The following is a 21,802-nucleotide window of genomic DNA, read 5'->3' on the forward strand; positions in this document are numbered from 1 at the left end:
CACCATCCTTCAGACCCCAGAATGATAGATGCACTAACAGCTTGCACCGTGCACCTGGAAAAGCTGCAGACACTCAATGCCAGCCCATGAAAGCAGCCAGGAGAGGGGCTATGCCTGCAAAGCCACAGGGGTGGAGCTGCCCAAGGCTATGGGAGCCCACCTCTTGCGTCAGCGTGACCTGGATAGGAGACATGGAGTCAAAGGAGATCATTTTGGAATTTTAAGATTTGACTGCCCTGCTGGATTTCAGACTTGCATGGGGCCTGTAGTCCCTCTGTTTTGACTAATTTATTCCATTCAAAATGGCTATATTTACCCAATTCGTGTACTCCCACGTATCTAGGAAATAACTAACTTGCTTTTGATTTTACAGCCTCATAGGTGGAAGGGACTTGCCTTGTCTCAGATGAGATTTTGGACTGTGGACTTTTGAGTTAATGCTGAAATGAGTTAAGACTTCAGCAACGGCCGGGCGCAGTGGCTCAAGCCTGTAATTGCAGCACTTTAGGAGGCTGAGACGGGCAGATCACGAGGTCAGGAGATCGAGACCAACCCAGCTAACACAGTGAAACCCCATCTCTACTAAAAATACAAAAAATTAGCCAGATGTGCTGGTGGGCGCCTGTAGTCCCGGCTACTCAGGAGGCTGAGGCAGGAGAATGGCATGAACCCAGAAGGCAGAGCTTGCAGTGAGCTGAGATGTGCCACTGCACTCCAGCCTGGGTGACAGAGCAAGACTCCATCTCAAAAAAAAAAGACTTTAGGGGACTGTTGGGAAGGCATGATTGGTTTTGAAATGTGAAGGCATGAGATTTGAGAGGGGCCAGGGGCAGAATGATATGCTTTGGCTCTCTCTCACACCCATAGCTCCCATAATTCCCACATATTGTGACAGGGACCTGGTGGGAAATAAGTGAATCATGGGGGTGGGTCTTTCTTATGCTGTTCTCATGATAGTGAATAAGTCTCACGAGATCTGATGGTTTTAAAAATGAGAGTTTCCCTGCACAAGCTCTCTCTCTCTTTGCCTGCTGCCATCCAAGTAAGATGTGACTTGCTCCTCCTTGCCTTCTGCCATGATTGTGAGGCCTCCCCAGCCATGTGTAACTATAAGTCCATTAAACCTCTTTCTTTTGTAAATTGCCCAGTCTTGGGTATGTCTTTATCAGCAGCATGAAAATGGACTAATACAGATCAGGAGTTCAAGACCATTCTGGCCAACATGGTGAATCCCTTTCTCTCCTAAAAAACACAAAAGTTAGCCAGGCATGGTGGTGCAGGCCTGTAATCCCAGCTACTTGGGAGGTCGAGGCATGAGAATCACTTGAAACTAGGAGGCAGAGGTTGCTGTGAGCCAAGACTGTATCACTGCACTCCAACCTGGGGGACAGAGCAAGGCTCTGCTCAAAAAATAATAATAATAATAATAACAATAAATGATTAACAAATAGTCCCCTTGCCTCTTACAAGTTAGACAGTACTGCCCAGAATGCCCTGCTGAAGAGTTGTAACAGATAACCCTGTTCCTCCTTAACCTCTCTGTGCTTCATTTGCTCACCTGTAAAATAGTGATCATAGTAGTACCTATCTTGTGGCAATGTAGAGAGGATTAAATAAACTAATTAGGAGGGCCAGGCACAGTGGCTCATGCCCATAATCCCAGCACTTTCAGAGGGTGAGGTAGGCAGATCACTTGAAGTCAGGAGTTCGAAACCAGCTTGGCCAACATGGTAAAACCCTGTCTCTACTAAAAAAAAAAAAATTTGCCAGGCATTGTGGCAGGTGCCTGTAATCCCAGCTACTCGGTTGGCTGAGGCAGGAGAATCACTTGCACCCAGGAGGCAGAGGTTGTAGTGGACTGAGATCACACCACTGCACTCCAGCCTGGGTGACAAAGCAAGACTCTGTCTCAGAAAAAAAAAAAGAAGCCAATTAAGGTGGAAGCACTTAGAACAGTGTTTGCACATGGTAGGCCTTCAGAAGTGCCCTAGCCTGTGGCTTGCAGTTATTAGGGAGATCAGCCTTTCAGCAGGGCATGGAAGAGAAGGCTTTCTACCAATCCCACCCGCAAACCAGAAACAATTTGCCAACATGGTGGTTGCCCCTCACTATTAAAGACTGATGAAAGGGGGTGTATTAGTCTGTTCTCATGCTACTAATAAAGACATACCTGAGACTGGGTAATGTATAAAGGGAAGAGGCTTAACTGACTAACAGTTCAGGTGGCACGGAGGCTTATGCCTGTAATCCCAACACTTTGGGAAGCCCAGGCAGGTGGACTCCTGAGGTCAGAAGTTCAAGACTAGCCAGAATAATATGGTGAAACCCTGTCTCTACTAAAAATACAAAATTAGCTGGGGGTGGTAACGGGTACCTGTAGTCCTGGCTACTCAGGAGGCTGAGACAGGAAAATTGCTTGAACCCGGGAGGTGGAGGTTGCAGTAAGCAGAGGTCGCACCACTGCACTCCAGCCTGGGTGACAGAGCAAGACTCCATCTCAAAAATAATAATAATAGGCTGGGCATGATGGCTCACACCTGTAATCCCAGCACTTTGGGAGGCCGAAGTGGGTGGATCACAAGGTCAGGAGTTTGAGACCAGCCTGGCTAACATGGTGAAACCCCTCTCTACTAAAAAAAAATACAAAAATTAGCCAGGTGTGGTGGCACATGCCTGTAATCCCAGCTACTCAGGAGGCTGAGACAGGAGAATTGCTTGAACCTGGGAGGCGGAGGTTGCAGTGAGCAAAGATCCCACCACTACACTCCAGCCTGAGTGACACAGCAAGACTCCATCTCAAAAATAATAGTAACAGGCTGGGCACAGTGGCTCACACCTGTAATCCCAGCACTTTGGGAGGCCAAGGTGGGCGATCACAAGGTCAGGAGTTCGAGACCAGCCTGGCCAACATGGTGAAACCCTGTGTCTACAAAAAAAAAAAAAATACAAAAATTAGCCGGGTGTGGTGGCGCATGCCTGTAATCCCAGCTACTCGGGAGGCTGAGGCAGGAGAATTGCTTGAACCCGGGAGGCTGAGCCACTGCACTCCAGCCTGTGCGACAGAGCAAGACTCTGTTTCAAAAAGAAATATAATAATAATAATAATTGACTCACAGTTCAGCATGACTGGCAAGGCCTCAGGAAATTTACAGTCATGGTGGAAGGGGAAGCAAATATGTCTTTCTTCACATGGCAGCAGGAGAGAAAACAAATGCCCAGCAAAGGGGGAAGCCCCTTATAAAAACATCAGATCTCGTGAGAACTAACTCACTATGGCAAGAACAGGATGGGAGAAACCACCCCCATGATTCAATTACCTCCCAATGGGTCCCTCCCATGACTCGTGGAGATTATGGGAACTACAATTCAAAATGAGATTTGGGTGGGGACACAGCGAAACCATATCAAGGGGTATCAGAAAGAAAGTGAGCCAGAGATCACCCACTGGCTTGCAACTGCATCCATCCATGTTTTATTTGCTCTGATTTCCATCACCTGCCTGGCCCCCTGAGGCATTTGAGTTTGTGACATATGATATTTTGCTAATCATCTTAATTATGGAATTCTCCACCACTTCAGCCAGACAGTAATGCTTTAATGGCTGAGAGAGAGCAATCCTCTCAGACGTAAAGGAATAAAAAAAAGACTTTAGCATTTTCCATCACTGTATGATGTCACTTATTTCAAGGTTTCATATGTGGAACCTCAAGGCTAAGTGCACAGGGGGCTAGGAGTGGATTTTAGCGTTTTTCATAGGTACTTTTGTTAGAGTAGACACCGAGTCAGACATAAGCAGGGTAAGACAGCCCCCCCCACACACACACACACCAGGAATGTCAGGCAACCATCAGGTGATGGTCAGGTGGTTGTTAAACAGTCTCTAAAATTGTTCACAGCCAGTACCAGGGAAAGGCAGTCTTCCAATAGATAAAAACACCTGAAACTGGTGATCAGCAGCTTCCCGATAAGATCTTAGGAGTTGGGCAAGTGGACTCAAGCATGAGCATTAAGAGGCAAAATGATGGAGTTTAACATACATGGTCACCTTCTAGGGACATTCGACTGGTAAGGAAAGAACACCTCAAGTGAGCATGCGCACAACTCCAGTAAACACACCATGCATGCTCACCTCCCAAGTGCTAGCAGGCTGCCGCACAGAAGCACAGCCCACCCCAAGGGAAGAATCGGGGAGAAGGGATGCAAGCCCCCAGAAATATGCCAGCATATAAAACCCCAAGTCAAAAGGTCAAACCACACACTTGCCTTTCAAGTTGCCTGCTTGATCCTGTTCCCAGTGTACTTTCCTTTCTTTCATTCCTGCTCTAAAGCTTTTTAATAAACTTTCACTCCTGCTCTAAAATTTGCCTCGGTCTCTCCTTCTGCCTTACACCCTTCAGTTAAATTCTTTCTTCTAAGGAGGCAAGAATTGAGGTTGCTGCAGACTGGTACGGATTCGGCACTGGTAACATATTTTGGTGCTGTGTGACTCGGATACTTTCCACCACTAACATACTTCCCTTACCAGTCTAACATTCCTAGAGGAAGGTCATATAGAAGGTCATATACCAGTTAAACTCCACCACTTTGTCTCTTTTTAAAATTATTTTATTTATTTATTAATTATTTTTTTGAGACAGTGTCTTGCTCTGTTCCCCAGGCTGGAGTGCAGTGGCACAATCTCGGCTCGCTGCAACCTCTACCTCCTGGGTTCAAGCAATTCCCCTGCCTCAGCCTCCTGAGTAGCTGGGATTACAGGCATGCGCCACCACACCCAGCTAATTTTTTTTGTATTTTTAGTAGAGACGGGGTTTCACCATATTGGCCAGGCTGGTCTCGAATTCCTGACCTTGTGTTCCGCCCACCTCAGCCTCTGAAAGTGCTGGGATTACAGGTGTGAGCCACCACGTCCGGCCCATTTCGTCTCTTAATGAGCATGCTTGAGCCCAGTTGCCCAACTCCTGAGATCTTATTGGGAAGCTGCTGATCACTAGTTTCAGGTGTTTTTATCTATTGAGAGACTGCCTTTCCCTGGCTATGGCTGTGACCAATTATTATTTTAGAGATACCATTTAATAACCACCTGACCATCACCTGATGGCTGCCTGACATTCCTAGTGGTGGTTTGAGGAAGGGAGCTCTCCTACCCTGCTCATGTCTGACTCGACACCTACAGTGACTCTTAGGGTTATCTGTTGTGCTGGATGTCTTTGGTGTGTCCACTTGATGCTCTCTCCACCTTACCCACCATGCCCTGTGCCTGGGACTACATCAGCAGCAGGCTGACTTGCTCTCTGCCTTCGAGTTGGGTTCAGTTAAAGGTGGGGGCCGCTGGTAGGAGATGGAAGAACAAAGTCAGGGTGCTTGTTTCCCATCAGGGTCACTTCAAATGTGTATACTCTGTCAGGTGACCTTGCCCACACAGCTTTCTCTGACTCTGCATTCCTGTAACCAGTTCCTCTTACGGCCTCTGTAGGCCTAGGAATGGAAACAGAACCTGCTATGACAAGTCTTGAGTGTTGCCTAATCCATTGTGGAGGTAAACCTCACAGCGATAGCTTTATAGAGTCCCCTTTTAAACTCTCCTTAAATATCTTCGTTTGGCAATGCCATCTATTTCCTAGCACTCTACCTGATGAATATGTATGTGCTTTTCACATAACTCCCTTTTGAACCTAACACCTGGGTAAAGTACAACTGTACCAAGAGCCAAGGTCAGTAAGAATAGTAGTTTCAAACTTCAGTCTGAAAACTCTCAAGTGTGCAAAAAATACAACTTCTACTTTTCTTACTTTTCTTTTTTTTTTTTTTTTTTTTTTTGAGACGGAGTCTCACTCTGTTGCCCAGGCTGGAATGCAGTGGCGCAATCTTGGCACCTTGGCTCACTGCAACCTCTGCCTCCTAGGTTCAAACAATTCTCCTGCCTCAGCCTCCCAAGTAACTGGGACTATAGGTGCACGCCACCATGCCTGGCTAATCTTTTTGTATTTTAGTAGAAACGGGGTTTCATCGTGTTGCCCAGGATGATCTCGAACTTCTGAGCTAAGGCAAACTGCCCGCTTCGGCCTCCCAAAGTGCTGGAATTACAGGCCTGAGCCACTGCGCACGGACCAACTTTTTCTACTTTTCTATAACCCAACTTAATTTCTCTTTCAGCCCCAATGCTCCAGGGTGGTAGAAACATAAGTTAAATCAGCCCAGGTTGCCCCCTGACAATTAAAATACAACGAATAGCTGGGCGCAGTGGCTCACACCTGTAAACCCAGCACTTTGGGAGGCCAAGGCAGGTGGATCACCTGAGGTCAGGAGTTCAAGACCAGCCTGACCCACATGGAGAAACCCTGTCTCTACTAAAAATACAAAATAAGCTGGGCATGGTGGCACATGCGTGTAATCCCAGCTACTTGGGAGGCTGAGGCAGAATCACTTGAACCCAGGAGGCAGAGGTTGCAGTGAGCCGAGATCGCACCATTGCACTCCAGGCTGGGCAACAAGAGCGAAACTCTGTCTCAAAATAAATAAATAAATAAAATTTAAAAAAATTAAAATAAAAAATACAATTAATAGGCATAAGAATAGAATGGGCCAGGCACGGTGGCTCACACCTGTAATCCCAGCACTTTGGGAGACCAAGGCGGGTAGATCACGAGGTCAGGAGATCGAGACCATCCTGGCTAACATGGTGAAATCCCATCTCTACTAAAAATACAAAAAATTAGCGGGGCATGGTGGTGGGCGCCTGTAATCCCAGCTACTCGGGAGGCTGAGGCAGGAGAATGGCGTGAATCTGGGAGGCGGAGCTTGCAGTGAGCCGAGATTGCACAGAGTTAAGACTCCATCTCAAAAACAATAAAAAGTAAGAATAGAATGACACACTGAGAACTTAGAAGCCAAGAGGAGGGACACCTAACCCAACCTCAAGGGAGAAGAAAAAGAAATGTCAGGGAACTTCCTGGAAAGTGTGATGTGTTTGAGATGAGACAAAACAATGAATCAAGTTAGCCAGACGAAGAAAGGAAATGGCATGCTAGCACAGGGAACAGCCTGAACAAAGGTACAGAGGCAAGAAATAGCACAACGTGTAGGAGACTTTAGCAGCACATATACTAAAATTGGAACAATACAGAGAAAATTAGCGTGGCCCCTACACAAAGATGACATGTAAATTCATGAAGCATTCCAAAGCGAACAAATAATAAAAATATTTTTTTAAAAATAAATTCAGGCCGGGTGCGGAGGCTCACACCTATAATCCCAACACTTTGGGAGGCTGAGGCGGATGGATCACCTGAAGTCGGGAGTTTAAGACCAGCCTGACCAACATGGAGAAACCTTGTCTCTACTAAAAATACAAAATTAGCGGGGCGTGGTGGCACATGCCTGTAATCCCAGCTACTTGGGAGGCTGAGGCAGGAGAATGGCTTGAACCTGGGAGGAAGAGGTTGCAGGGAGCTGAGATCGTGCCACTGCACTCCAGCCTGGGCAACAAGAGCGAAACTCCATCTCAAAAATAAATAAATAAATAATAAAATAAAATAAATTCAGGGCCGGGCGCAGTGGATCACACCTGTATTTCCAGCACTTTGGGAGGCCAAGGCAGGTGGATCACTTGAGGCCAGGAGTTCGAGGGCAGCCTGGCCAACATGGTGAAACCCCACCTCTACTAAAAAATACAAAAATTAGCCAGGCGTGGTGGCGCATACCTGTAATCCCAGCTACTTGGGAGGATGAGGCAGGGAGAACTGCTTGAACCCAGGAGGCAGAGGTAGGTTGCAGTGAGCCAAGATCGTGCCACTGAACTCCAGCCTAGGCAACAGAGTGAGACATTTCTCAAAAAATAAAAATAATAAATAAATAAATAAATTCAGGCTTGGCATGGCGGTTCACGCCTGTAATCCCAGCACTTTGGGAGACCGAGGTGGGAGGATCACTTGAGGTCAGGAGTTCGAGACCAGCCTGGCCAACATGGCGACACCCCATCTCCACTAAAATACAAAAATTAGCTAGGTGTGGTGGCAGGCACCTATAATCCCAACTCCTTGGGAGGCTGAGACACAAGAATCTCTTGAACCTGGGAGGCAGAGGTTGCAGTGAGCCGAGATCATGCCACTGAACTCCAGCCTGGGCAACAGAGTGAGACTCCAACTCAAAAAAAAAAAAATTCAATGTTGTGGGAGTATAAGGTTCAAGCAGGGAGAGGTGAGAGGCAAGGACTCTGTTTATAACAGGGGAAGGACTTTGAACTCTGTCTTATAAGTCAGTGGTCTACAAGGAGGGGTACACACAACCCATGTACAGAAGAAAGTTCACTGGAATACAGGAAGAAAATGTTACAACTTCTATCTTGTGCTTTAACTTAAAAAAAATTTATGTACATTTTGTAAGGTATTTGTCCCCTCCAAAACTTGTGTTAGGATTTGATCCCTGCTGGAGATGGCAGCTCATTCCTATTATCCCAGCATCTTGGGAAGCCAAGGCAGGAGGACTGCTTGAGCCTAGGAGTTTAAGAATAGCCTGGGCAAGGCTGGTCTCAAACTCCCAGGGTCAAGCAGTCCTCTCACCTTGACCTCCCAAAGTGCTGGGATTGCAGGCATGAGCCACCATGCCCAGCCTCATCCATTTTTTAAAAAGTTAAACACTACTTATTATATGACCTAGCAAACATGCTCAATAAAAATAAAAAGCTTACATCTAGACCCATGTGTGAATTAATGTTCATAACAGCCTTATTAGAACTGAAAACTAGAATCAACCCAAACGTCCACCCACAGGCGAATGGATAAGCAAATTTTGATGTATCCATACAATTGAATACTACTCAGCAATAGAAATGAAATATTGGGCTGGGCATGGTGGCTCATGCCTGTAATCCCAGCACTTTGGGTGGCCCAGGTGGGCGGATCATGAGGTCAAGAGATCGAGACCATCCTGGCCAACATGGTAAAATCCTGCCTCTGCTAAAAATACAAAAATTAGCTGGGTGTGGTGGCGCATGCCTGTGGTCCCAGCTATTTAGGAGGCTGAGGCGGGAGAATCGCTTGGGCCCGGGAGGCGGAGGTTGTAGTGAGCCGGGATCTCGCCACTGCACTCCAGTCTGGTGACAGAGGGAGACTCTGTCTCAAAAAAAAAAAAAGAAATGAAGTATCGATAAACACCACATGTATGGCTCACGCCTGTAATCCCAGCACTTTGGGAGGCCGAGGCGGGCGGATCACGAGGTCAGGAGATCGAGACCATCCTGGCTAACACGGTGAAACCCCGTCTCTACTAAAAATACAAAAAATTAGCCGGGCGAGGTGGCGGGCGCCTGTAGTCCCAGCTACGCAGGAGGCTGAGGCAGGAGAATGGCGTGAAGCCCGGGGGGTGGAGCCTGCAGTGAGCCGAGATCGCGCCACTGCACTCCAGCCTGGGTGAAAGAGCGAGACTCCATCTCAAAAAAAAAAAAACACCACATGTACTGAATCTCAAAGCAATTATGCTGACCAAAACAAGCCAGAAAAAAGAATACGTACTATGTGATTCCAATTGTTTAAACCTCTAGAAAATTCAAACTAAAGTCTATAGTGAAAGAAAGCAGATTAGTGGTTGCCTGGGGAGGGTAATTGGAGGAAGAGATTATCCAAAGGGATAACAAGGAAATTCTTGGGGTGCCGGATTTGTTTATTATGTTGATTGTGGCAATGGCTTCACAGATGCGTACATATGTCAAAACTTAAGAAATTGTGTACTCTAAATATGTCTAGTTTATTGTATGTCAATTGCGCCTCAGTAATGCTGTTAAATAAGTAAACATATTAAAAGAGAAAAAGAAAAAGAAAAAAAAAGAATAGCCTGGGCAACATAGTGAGACCCCATCTTAGAAAAAAAATAAAAATAAAAAGAAGAAATTTAATCCCCAATGCGGCAATATTAAGAGATGGGCCTTTAAAAGATGATGACTTACTGGGCTCAATGGCTCATGCCTGTAATCCTAGCGCTTTGTGAGGCGGAGGCGGGTGGATCACCTGAGGTCAGGAGTTCAAGACCAGCCTGGCCAACATGGTGAAACCTCGTCTCTACTAAAAATACAAAAATTAGCCAGGCATTGTGGTGCACGCCTGTAATCCCAGCTACTTGGAAGGCTAAGGTGAGAGGATCACTTGAGCCTGGGAGGTGGAGGTTGCAGTGAACCGAGATTGGCCACTGTACTCCAGTCTGGGTGACAAAGTGAGACCCTGTCTCAAAAAGAAAAAAAAAAATCCTTTTCTTTGTAAATTACCCACCTTCAGGTATTCTGTTATAAGCAACATAAAACAGATTAAGGTAATATATTAATAATACCCTATTGCAGATACATAATATATTACTGCAGTAGGGTATTACCGCAGTATATTATTTTATATAATAAACAAATGCATTAGGCATATACTAAAATGAATTAAGCCAGAATCAGCCAATTGACTTTGGTTTTGACCAAGAGCTTGCTATAAACATCATTTCTGATGTCCCTGAACCTGAGTAATTCTATGAAAGAGTAGCTTACTGTCTTTTTTTTTTTTTTTGAGACGGATTGTCACTCTGTTGCCCAGGCTAGAGAGTGCAGTGGCACAATCTCAGCTCACTGCAGCCTCTGTCTCCTGGGTTCAGCCAATTCTCCTGCCTCAGCCTCCCGAGCAACTGGAATTACAGGCGTGAGCCACCACACTGGCTAATTTTTTGTATTTTTAGTGGAGAAGGGGTTTCTCCATGTTGGCCAGGCTGGTCTCGAACTCCTGACCTAAAGTGATCCACCTGCCTCGGCCTCCCAAAAGTGCTGGGATTACAGGCATGAGACACCTCACCCAGCCGTGGCTTACTATCTAATCATGTAACAGGAACAATTATATAAAGTAGGCATGTGATTTGGTCTCATTATTAGTATTAGAATATTTGTTTTCCAAAATGGTGAATATTCTTAAATGTAATTTGGAGTAAATGTTCTTTCTGTGTTTTTTATTTGTGTGTTTGAGATGGGGTCTTGCTCCACAGCCCAGGCTGGAATGCAGCAGTGCGATCTCAGCTCACCGCAACCTCCCATTCCAGGATTCAAGCAATTCTCCTGCCTCAGCCTCCCAAGTAGCTACGACTACAGGCACCCGACACCACTCCCAGCTGAAATTTGTAGTTGTATTAGAGACGGGGTTGCACCACGTTGGCCAGGCTGGTCAGGAACCCCTGACCTCAAATGGTCCGCTCACTTCAGCCTCCCAAAGTGCTGGGATTACAGGCTTGAGCCAAAGTACCAAGAAGGCAAAAGGAAAAAAATTAAAGACCAATATATTACAACAGATCACTTAGGCACAAAAAGCCTCGACAAAATGTTAGCAAATCTAATCAAACAATGTATGAAAATGGTAATGGTTTGTTTATGGTATAATATACCATAACCAAGTGAGATTTATTCTACATATGCAAGGCTGGTTCAATATTTCAAAAAATAATCAGTGTAATCCACCATATCCATAAGCTAAAGAAAAATCATATAATCATATCAATTGAAGAAAAAAGGTTTAGCAAAATGTTCCAGCTGCTACAGAGGCTAAGGCAGGAGGACTGCTTGAGCCCAGGAAATTGAAGCTTCAGTGAGCTATGATCACACCACTGCACTCCAGCCTGGGTGACAGAGTAAGACCCTGTCTCAAAATAAAATAAGATAAAATAAAATTTAAAAGTCTCAGCACACCAGGAATGAAAGGAATTCCCCAACTTGATAAAGAGCATTGTTCCATGGCCAGCAGATCTATGTAAATCTGCCCCAAAGTCTGAGGAAGCTGAGAGGCTGAAGAAAGAGGTGGACAAATCCAGCTTCTTAGAAAAAACATTAACAGAGACTTACTAACAGAAGTTATGTCTGTGTCTCGGGTCGCAGCGATGACAAGATGTTGGATGCCATACTCTTACTCCCAAGACTCAGTGCATTTTTTTTTTTTTTTTTTTCTGAGACGGAGTCTTGCTCTGTCACCCAGGCTTGAGTACTGTGGCACGATCTCAGCTCACTGCAACCTCTGCCTCCTGGGTTCAAGCAATTCTCCTGCCTCAGCCTCCTGAGTAGCTAGGATCGTAGGCATGCGCCACCACACCTGGCTAATTTTCTTTTTTCTTTTTCTTTTTTTTTTTTTTTTGGAGACGGAGTTTTGCTCTTGTTGCCCAGGCTGAAGTGCAATGGGGTGATCTCGGCTCACCACAACCTCTGCCTCCTGGGTTCAAGCGATTCTCCTGCCTCAGCCTCCTGAGTAGTTGGGATTACAGGCATGCACCACCATGCCCAGCTAATTTTTTGTATTTTTAGTAGAGACAGGGTTTCTCCATGTTGGTCAAGCTGGTCTCAAACTCCCGACCTCAGGTGATCCACCCACCTCAGCCTCCCAAAGTGCTGGGACTACAGACGTGAACCACCGCGTCTGACAATTTTTGTATTTTTAGTAGAAACAGAGTTTCACTATGTTGGCCAGGCTGGTCTCAAACCCCTGACCTCAGGTGATCTGCCAGCCTCAGCCTCCCAAAGTGCTAGGATTACAAGCATGAGCCACCATGCCTGGCCGACTCAGGGCTTTTATATCATATGGGAGGGGTGGTTCAGAAGGGATGTGAAGGACAATTGAAGTACCATAACATCAAGGTTGTTTGATCTAAGGGCAGAATTTATGGTAAATACCTGCTCTTACAAAAGGAACAATAGATAAACTGGAAATCATAGAGGACTTCCCAGAACATGGATTAATCAAAAGCCAACATGGTAGATTTGTTTCCAAAATGAATGTAGGATTACAAAAAAAACTTACAGCTAACATCATACTTTTAATGGTGAAAGACTGAATGTTTTCCCGCTAAAATAGGATGTCCTCTCACGACTCTCATTCAACATAGTACTGAAAGTGCAATAAGAACAAATAGAAAAGAAAGAGAGAGAGATAGGGAGAAGAAAGAAAGAAAGAAGAAAGAAAGAAAGAAAGAAAGAAAGAAAGAAAGAAAGAAAGAAAGAAAGAAGAAAGAAAGAAAGAAAGAAAGAAAGAAAGAAAGAAAGAAAGAAAGAAAGAAAGAAAGAGGGAAGGAGGGAAGGAAGGAAGGAAGGAAGGAAGGAAGGAAGGAAGGAAGGAAGAAACCATACTTTTAATGGTGAAAGACTGAATGTTTTCCTGCTAAAACAGGATGTCCTCTCACGACTCTCATTCAACATAGTACTGAAAGTGCAATAAGAAAAAAAAGAAAAGAAAGAGAGATAGAGAGAAAGAAAGAAAGAGAAAGAAAGAAAGAAAGAAAGAGAAAGAAAGAAAGAAAGAAAGAAAGAAAGAAAGAAAGAAAGAAAAGAAAGAAAGAAGGAAGGAAAAAGAGAGAGAGAAGGGAGGGAGGAAGGAAGGAAGGAAGGAAGGAAGGAAGGAAGGAAGGAAGGATGAAACTGTCCCAATTTGCAGATGATATGATTGTCTATCTAGAAAATTCCAAGGAATCTGCCAAAGAAATTCCTAGAACCAATAAATGGGTACAGCAAGGTCACAGACACAAAACCAACACAGAAAAATCAATTGCATTTCTATATGTTAATAATAAACATGTGGAAACTGAAATTAAAAACACAATACTATATATAATCACTCCAAAGAAAATTAAATACTTAGGTATAAACTTATAAAACATGTACAGGGCTGAACTCAGTGGCTCACGCCTGTAATCTCAGCTCTTTTGGAGGCCAAGACCTGTGGATCACTTGAGATCATGAGTTCAAGACCGGCCTGGCTATGGTAAAACTCCATCTCTACTAAAAATAAGCCAGGATTGGTGGCACATGCCTGTATTCCCAGCTACTTGGGTGGCTGAGGCAGAAGAATCACTTGAACCTAGGAAGCAGAGTAGCTGCAGCGAGCCAAGATCGTGCCACTGAACTCCAGCCTGGGCAACAGAGTGAGACTCTGTCCCAAAAAAGTATATAAATAGATAAAATAAAACAGTACAAGATCTGTATCCTACAAATTACAAAATGCTGATGAAAGAAATTCTGAAAGATGTACATAAATGGAGAGACATACCATGTTCATGGATTGGAAGACTCAAAATAACAAAGATGTTAGTTCCTTCCAAAATTTATCCACAGGTTTTATGCAATTCCTGTAAGAATCCTAAAAAGGCAGCCATAAAAAAGGATGAGTTCATGTTCTTTGTAGGGACATGGATGAAGCTGGAAACCATCATTCTCAGCAAACTATCACAAGGACAAAAAACCAAACACCGCATGTTCTCACTCATAGGTGGGAATTGAACGATGAGAACACACGGACACAGGAAGGGGAATATCACACACCAGGGACTGTTGTGGGGTCTGGGGAGAGGGGAGCGATAGCATTAGGAGATATACCTAATGCTAAATGACGAGTTAATGGGTGCAGCACACCAACATGGCACATGTATACATACGTAAGAAGCCTGCATGTTGTGCACGTGTACCCTAAAACTTAAAATATAATAATAATAAAAAAAAAGAAAAAGAAAGAAAAAAAGAAAAAGAAGAAGCAAAAAAGAATCACTCTACCAAATATTAAGTCTTACTATTTAGCTACAGTAATCAAATGAGTGATATTGGTGAAGGAACAGAGAACCCAGAAATAGACCCACACAAATGTGGCAGATTGATTTTTGACAACGGTATGAAAGCAATTCAATGGAGGAAAGATAGCCTTTTTAACAAATGATGCTGGAGCATTGAACATGCATAGGCAAAAAAAAATGAACTCAACCTAAACGTCACACCTTCTATAAAATTTAACAAAATTAAATCATAGATTTAAATGTAAAATGCAAAACTATAAAACTTTTAGAAAAAAATAAGCGAAAGTCTTCAGGATCTCAGGCTTGACAAAGGATTCTTACACTTAACACCAAAAGCATGATGGGAAAATTGACAACTTGGCCCTCATCAAAATTAAAATACTTTTTGCTTTATAAAAGACTCTATTAAGAGAATATATAAGTAAAAGCTACAGACTGTAGGGGGGAAATATTGACAAAGTTTACATCAGACAAAGGACTAATATCTAAAATATATTTTATTTTATTTTATTTTTTTTTTTTGAGACAGAGTCTCGCTCTGTCGCCCAGGCTGGAGTGCAGTGGCGCAATCTCGGCTCACTGCAAGCTCCGCTTCCCGGGTTCACGCCATTCTCCTGCCTCAGCCTCTCCGAGTAGCTGGGACTACAGGCGCCCGCCACCACGCCCGGCTAATTTTTTTTTTGTATTTTTAGTAGAGACGGGGTTTCACCGTGGTCTCGATCTCCTGACCTCAGGATCCACCCGCCTCGGCCTCCCAAAGTGCTGGGATTACAAGCGTGAGCCACAGCGCCCGGCCTAAAATATATTTTAAAAAACCCTCAAAATTCAACAGTAAAAATACAAACCAATTACGTGGGCACAAGATATAAACAGACATTTCATCAAAGAAACTATTCAGAAGGCAAAAAGGCACTTGAATAGATATCCAACACCACTGGCCATTAAACATATGCAAATTAAAACCACAGTGGAATATCACTTCACATCTATCAGAATGGCCAAAATTAAATATAGTGACATCGCCAAATGCTGGTGAGGATTTTGAGAAACTAGATCATTCATACACTGCTGGTAGGTATGTAAAATAATACAACCACTCTGGAAAAGAGTCTGAAAAAAAATTTTTTTTAATTAGAGTTGGGGGTCTCACTATATTGACCACACTGGTCTTCAATTCCTGACCTCAAGCAATCCTCCCATCTTGGCCTCCCAAAATGCCAGGACTTGGCTGGGTGCAGTGACTCATGCCTGTAATCCCAGCACTTTGGGAGTCCAAGGCGGTTTGATCACAAGGTCAGAAGATCAAGACCAGCCTGGCCAACATGGTGAAACCCCGTCTCTACTAAAAATACAATAAATTAGCTGGGTGTGGTGGCACGCGCCTGTAGTCCCAGCTACTCAGGAGACTGAGGCAGGAGAATTGCTTGAACCCAGGAGGCAGAGGTGGCAGTGAGCCGAGATCATGCCACTCACACTCCAGCCTGGGTGACAGAGCAAGACTCTGTCTTAAACAAACAAACAAACAAACAAACAAAAAAGCCTGGATTACAGGCATGAGCCACCACACCAGACAAGCTTTTTCTTTTTTTCTCGAGATTAGGTCTCCCCTCTGTTGCCCAGGCTGGAGTGAAGTGGAGTGACCTCGGCTCACTGCAACCTCTGCCTCACTGGGTCAAGCAATTCTCCTGCCTCAGCCTCCCAAGTAGCTGGAACAACCTGCATGTGCCACTATGCAATTTCTTGTCGGCTTGCAACAAACAATTTTTTCTATAACGACATGCAAACTACTATTTGGCCCAGCAACTAACTGCCCTCCCCTCCTGGAATTTTTTTTTTTTTTTTTTTTTTTTTTTTTTTTTTTTTTTTTGAGATGGAGGCTGGAGCGGCTTCCTAGGCCCAAGTCCAGTGGCACGATCTCAGCTCAATGCAACCTCCGCCTCCAGGGTTCAAGCGATTCTAGTGCCTCAGCCTCTCAAGTAGCTGGGATTATAGACGTGCACCACCACACCCAGCTAATTTTTGTATTTTCAGTAGAGACAGGGTTTCACCATGCTGGTCAGACTGGTCTCGAACTCCTGACCTCAAATGATCGACTCTGCCTCCCAAAGTGCTGGGATTATAGGTGTGAGCCACCACACCGGCCCCTCCTGAACTTTCATTCCAGAGAAAAGAAAACAAATGTTCTGACGAGGTGGCTCACGCCTATAATCCTAGCACTTTGGGAGGCTGAGGCAGCAGGATTGAGCCCAGGAATTTAAGATCACCCTGGACAATATGGTAACATCTTGTCTCTACAAAAAACACAAACAACTAGCCCGGCATGGTGGTGTGTGCCTGGCTGAGGCAGGAAGGAATACTTGAGCCCAGGAGGTTGAGGCTGCAGTAAATTGTGATCATCCCATTGCACTCCAGCCTGGCTAACACAGCCAGACCCTGTCTCAAAAAAACAAAAACACAGCACTTTGGGAGGCTGAGGCAGCCAGATCACTTGAGGTCAGGAGTTTGAGACCAGCCCGGCCAATATGGCGAAATCCTGCCTCTACCAAAAATAAAAAATTAGCTGGGCATGGTGGTGGGTGCCTATAATCCTAGCTACTCGGGAGGCTGATGCAACAGGATGACTTGAGCCCAGGAGTTCGAGACCAGCCTGGGCATCACGGCAAAACCCCGTCTCTACAAAAAATACAAAAATGTGCTGGGGGTCATGGCCTGTGCCTGTAGTCTCAGCTACGCGGGAGCCTGAGGTGGGAGAATCGCTTTGAGCCCCGCAGGTTGAGTCTACAGTGAGCTATGATTGCACCACTGCACTCCAGCCTGGGCAATAAGAGTGAGACCCTGTGAAAGAAAGAGAGAAAGAGAGGAAGAGAGAAAGAGAGAGAGAGAGGGAGGGAGGGAGGCAGGGAGGGAGAAAGGAAGGAAGGAAGGAAGGAAGGGAGGGAGGGAGGGAGGGAGGGAAGGAAGGAAAAGAAAAAATTAGGCCCGGCGGTGGCTCATGCCTGTAATCTGAGCACTTTGGGAGGCCGAGGTGGGTGGATTATTTGAGGCCAGGAGTTTGAGACCAGCCAGGCCAATATGGTGAAACCCTGTCGCTACTAGAAATACGAAAAATTATCTAGGCATGGTAGTACGCGCCTGTAATCCCAGCTACTCGGGAGGCTGAGACGGGACAATCACTTGAATCCAGGAGGTGGAGGTTGCAGTGAGCTGAGATCCTGCCACTGTACTCCAGCCTGGGCGACACAGCAAGCCTCTGTCTCAAAAAAAAATTAAAATTAAAATTAATGATTTGAAGAAAAACTATTCTTTTCACTATTCTTGCAACTTTTCTTATAAGCTTGAAATTATTTCCAAAAAAAGGAAAAGCAAAAAAGTAAGAGCAGAGCTTAAAAGTTTGAACTTGAGACAGGCAGTGTCAGAGGCATTTGAACCAGAGCGACTCCATCTTGAATTGTGGCTGGGTAAAATAAGGCTGAGTCGGCCAGGCACGGTGGCTCACGCCTGTAATCCCAGCACTTTGGGAGGCCAAGGCAGGCGGATCACCTGAGGCCAGGAGTTCGAGACCAGCCTGACCAAAATGGCAAAACCCCGTCTCTACTAAAAATACAAACATTAGCCAGGCGTGGTGGTGGGCACCTGTAATCCCAACTACTCAGGAGGCTGAGGCAGGAGAATCCCTTGAACCCAGGAGGCAGAGGTTGCAGTGACCCGAGATTGCACCATTGAACTCCAGCCTGGGCGACAGAGTGAGACTTTGTCTTGAAAAAAAATAAATAAAGAAGGTTGAGACCTGCTGGACTGCATTCCCAGGTGGTTCACAGTCACAGGATGAGATAGGAGGTCAGCACAAGATACAGGTCACAAAGACCTTGCTGATAAAAGGATACAATAAAGAAGCCGGCCAAATCCCACCAAAACCAAGATGGTGATGAAAGTGACCTCTGGTGGTCCTCACTGCTCGTTATATTTATTTATAATTATAATGCATTAGCATGCTAAAAGACTCCCACCAGCCCCATCACAGTTTACAAATGCCTTGGCAACATCAGGAAGTTAGTCTATACGGTCTAAAAGGGGAGGAACCTTCAGTTCCAGGAACTGCTCACCCCCTCCCTGAACACTCATGAATAATCCACCCCTTGTTTAGCATATGATCAAGAAATAAACATAAAAATAGTCAACAAGCAGGCCTCAGGGCTGCTCTGCCTATGGAGTAGCCATTCTTTTGTTTATTTACTTGTCTAATAAACTTGCTTCCATTTTGCCCTGTGGACTCACCCCAATTCTTTCTTGTCCAAGATTCAAGAACCCTCTCTTGAAATCTGGGGTCTGGATCGGGACCCCTTTCTGGTAACAGAAGGAGTCAAGAATCACTCCCAAGTTCATGTCCGATGGCTCACGCCTATAATCCCAATACTTTGGGAGGTCCAAGCAGGAGGATCACTTGAGCCCAGGAGTTCAAGACCAGCCTAGGCAACATGGCAAAACCCTGTCTCTCCAAAAAGTCAGGTGTGGTGGCGTGCACCTGTATTCCCAGCTATTCAGGAGGCTGAGGTGGGAGAATCTCTTTAGCCTGGGAGGTCAAGGCCTCAGTGAGCTGAGATCGAGCCACTGCACTCTAGCCTGGGCAATAAGAGACAGACTTGTTTCGAAGAAAAAGAATGACTCTCCTAAGTGACTAGGGATCCCAGCTGAAAGTGAGAATATAAAATTCCATATCTTAAGGTATACATTAAATATGATTTCTTTTTTTTCTTTTTCTTTGTTTTTTTTTTTGAGACAGAGTCTCAGTGTGTTGCCCAGGCTGGAACAGCGATCTTGGCTCACTGCAACCTCCACCTCCCAGGTTCAAGGGATTCTCCTGCCTCAGCCTCCCGAGTAGCTGGAACTAAAGGCACACACCACCACGCCTGGCTAATTTTTGTACTTTTAGTAGTGACAGGGATTCACCATGTTGGCCAGGCTGGTCTCAAACTCCTGACCTCAAGTGATCTGCCCACCTTGGCCTCCCAAAGTGCTGGAATTACAGGTGTGAGCCACTAGGCCTGGCATTAAATATGATTTCATAAATTTAATGTGAAAGAGGATTGCATATTAATATTGCATAAATTTATTAAGGTTATCTTGACAATTTCCTTTATTCTTGGCTAAATTCTAAAAGTTGCCTATCTATGGTCAGATGATTTGGTACAAGAACGAGAACCAGAAATACAGAGTTCTCATTCCTGGCTTTAATTTCACAGAGAACCACAAAACGCTTAATTTCTTCAATGCTTGCTTTTTCATTTACAAAGTATTACTGATAATTACAATCTGCAAAGTACTTTCCTCAGGAGAGAGTCATGATTTGAGTGCAATTAACTGCTTCTAATTTTTCAAACATAAAATTCTATTTGGTTGTCACCTAACAGTAGAAACACAGTGTCCAAACTAATTGTTTCCTAAAAGTGATTATTTTCTTAGAGTCAGCAATTCATTTTGCGGTGACTTCATGAAATGGTGATTAAATTGAAACTAATTCAGATAAATATAACATCATTTAACATTAATCATCACAACAGCTCAACATTCTCTTAATAGGAAGGTTGTACATCATGGAGGTGGGGAGAAATATAAACAACAAAAAGAAATGTCAATTCTTACATAAAACTCTAGTTTCAATAATTATTGGTACAGGTGGCTCATGCCTGTAATCCTAGCACTTTGGGAGGCCGAGGGGGGCGGATCACCTGAGGTTAGGGGTTTGAGACCAGCCAGGTATGTGGCACACGCCTGTAATCCCAGCTACTCAGGAAGCTGAGGCAGGAGAATTGCTTGTACCCAGGAGGCAGAGGTTGCAGTGAGCCAAGATCACACCACTGCACTCCAGCCTGGGCGACAGATTGAGACTCCATCTAAAAAAAAAAAAAAAAATATTGCTATCCATTCCTCCTGTAAGTTTTCCCAGAAAACAGCCAAGATAATTACATAATTATATATAGCCTCACTCCTCTACTATGCTCTGTAAAATAAAAAAACCAAAACAAACAAAAAAAGAATTATACATAGTCCCAGCATCAAACTAATGAATTCATGACAATGAATACCACTGGAAATAATAAGATTCTGCCTTGGGATGTTAGTGTCAGACTTTAACGTTGAAGACAAGACTTGGAGCTATACATTTATTTATTTATTTATTTAGAGATGGAGTCTCACTCTGTTGCCCAGGCTGGAGTACAGTGGCACCAGCTCGGCTCACTGCAACCTCCACCCTCCCAGGTTCAAGCGATTCTCCTGCCTCAGCCTCCCGAGCAGCTGGGACTACAGTTGCACACCACCATGCCCAAGTAATTTTTGTATGTTTAGTAGAGACGGGGTTTCACCACGTTGGCCAGGCTGATCTTGAACTCTTGACCTCAGGTGATCCACCCGCCTCCCCCAAAGTGTTGGGATTACAGGCATGAGCCACTGTGCCCGGCCAGAGACATATTTTAATCTAAATGGGACCAACTGGGGGTGTCCAGGTAGACACTGTGTCCAAACAAGATGCTCTTGCGTGCTCATTGGTAAGCCCCTTTCCCCACATTCTGAGAATGTGTCTCAGATCTCAGATTGTTCTTTAGTAACTAGAAGCTGAGAGAGAAAAAACAATTCATATATTCATCATCTCTCCTCACAGAGAAACAATGACTTTTACAATACAGTAATTTTTTAAATGTTATCCCCCTTCCTGTCTTAATATGAGTCTTTAGTTTAAATAGGCAAACTCATAAAATGATAATAGTCATAAAATCGTGAAATATGCCTGTAGTAGCAGAAATGAAAGAAGCTAATGCTTAGAACATACCGGGATAAAATTCTACAGTCACTGTGCTGAGTTGAGGAGCAATAACTAATAAAATCTTTAGATTTTTTGAGAAAAATTTTATTGAAGTGTAACATATATACAGAAAAGTATACAAATCCTAAATATAAAGATCAATAAATAATAAAAAGGTGACTACATCTATGGAAACAACAGTCAGGTCAAGAAATAGTAGAAATAGTAATCAGGCCAAAGCAGGATGATTACTTGAGCCCAGGATTTCAAGACCAGCCTGGGCAACGCAGGGAGACCCCATATCTACAAAAAATTATTTTTAAAAAAATCAGGCATGGTGGTTTATGCCTGTAATCTCAACACTGGGAGGCTGAGGTGGGAGGATTGCTTGAGCTCAGGAGTTTGAGACCACCCAGGGCAACAGAGTGAGACCCCATCTCCATAAAA

At 44.4% G+C, this 21,802-nt stretch overlaps 1 non-coding gene across 1 annotated transcript; it reads left to right on the plus strand.

Annotated features, from left to right (window-relative positions):
* The first annotated feature begins 7,076 nt into the window (after window positions 1-7,076).
* Window positions 7,077-7,186, plus strand: LOC115838421. The gene has a single exon (XR_004033450.1). It is a non-coding gene; the product is annotated as a U6 spliceosomal RNA (small nuclear RNA).
* The last annotated feature ends 14,616 nt before the right edge of the window (window positions 7,187-21,802 follow it).

The sequence above is a fragment of the Nomascus leucogenys genome, chromosome 14, assembly GCF_006542625.1.
Source record: "Nomascus leucogenys isolate Asia chromosome 14, Asia_NLE_v1, whole genome shotgun sequence".
Lineage (NCBI taxonomy): Eukaryota > Metazoa > Chordata > Mammalia > Primates > Hylobatidae > Nomascus > Nomascus leucogenys.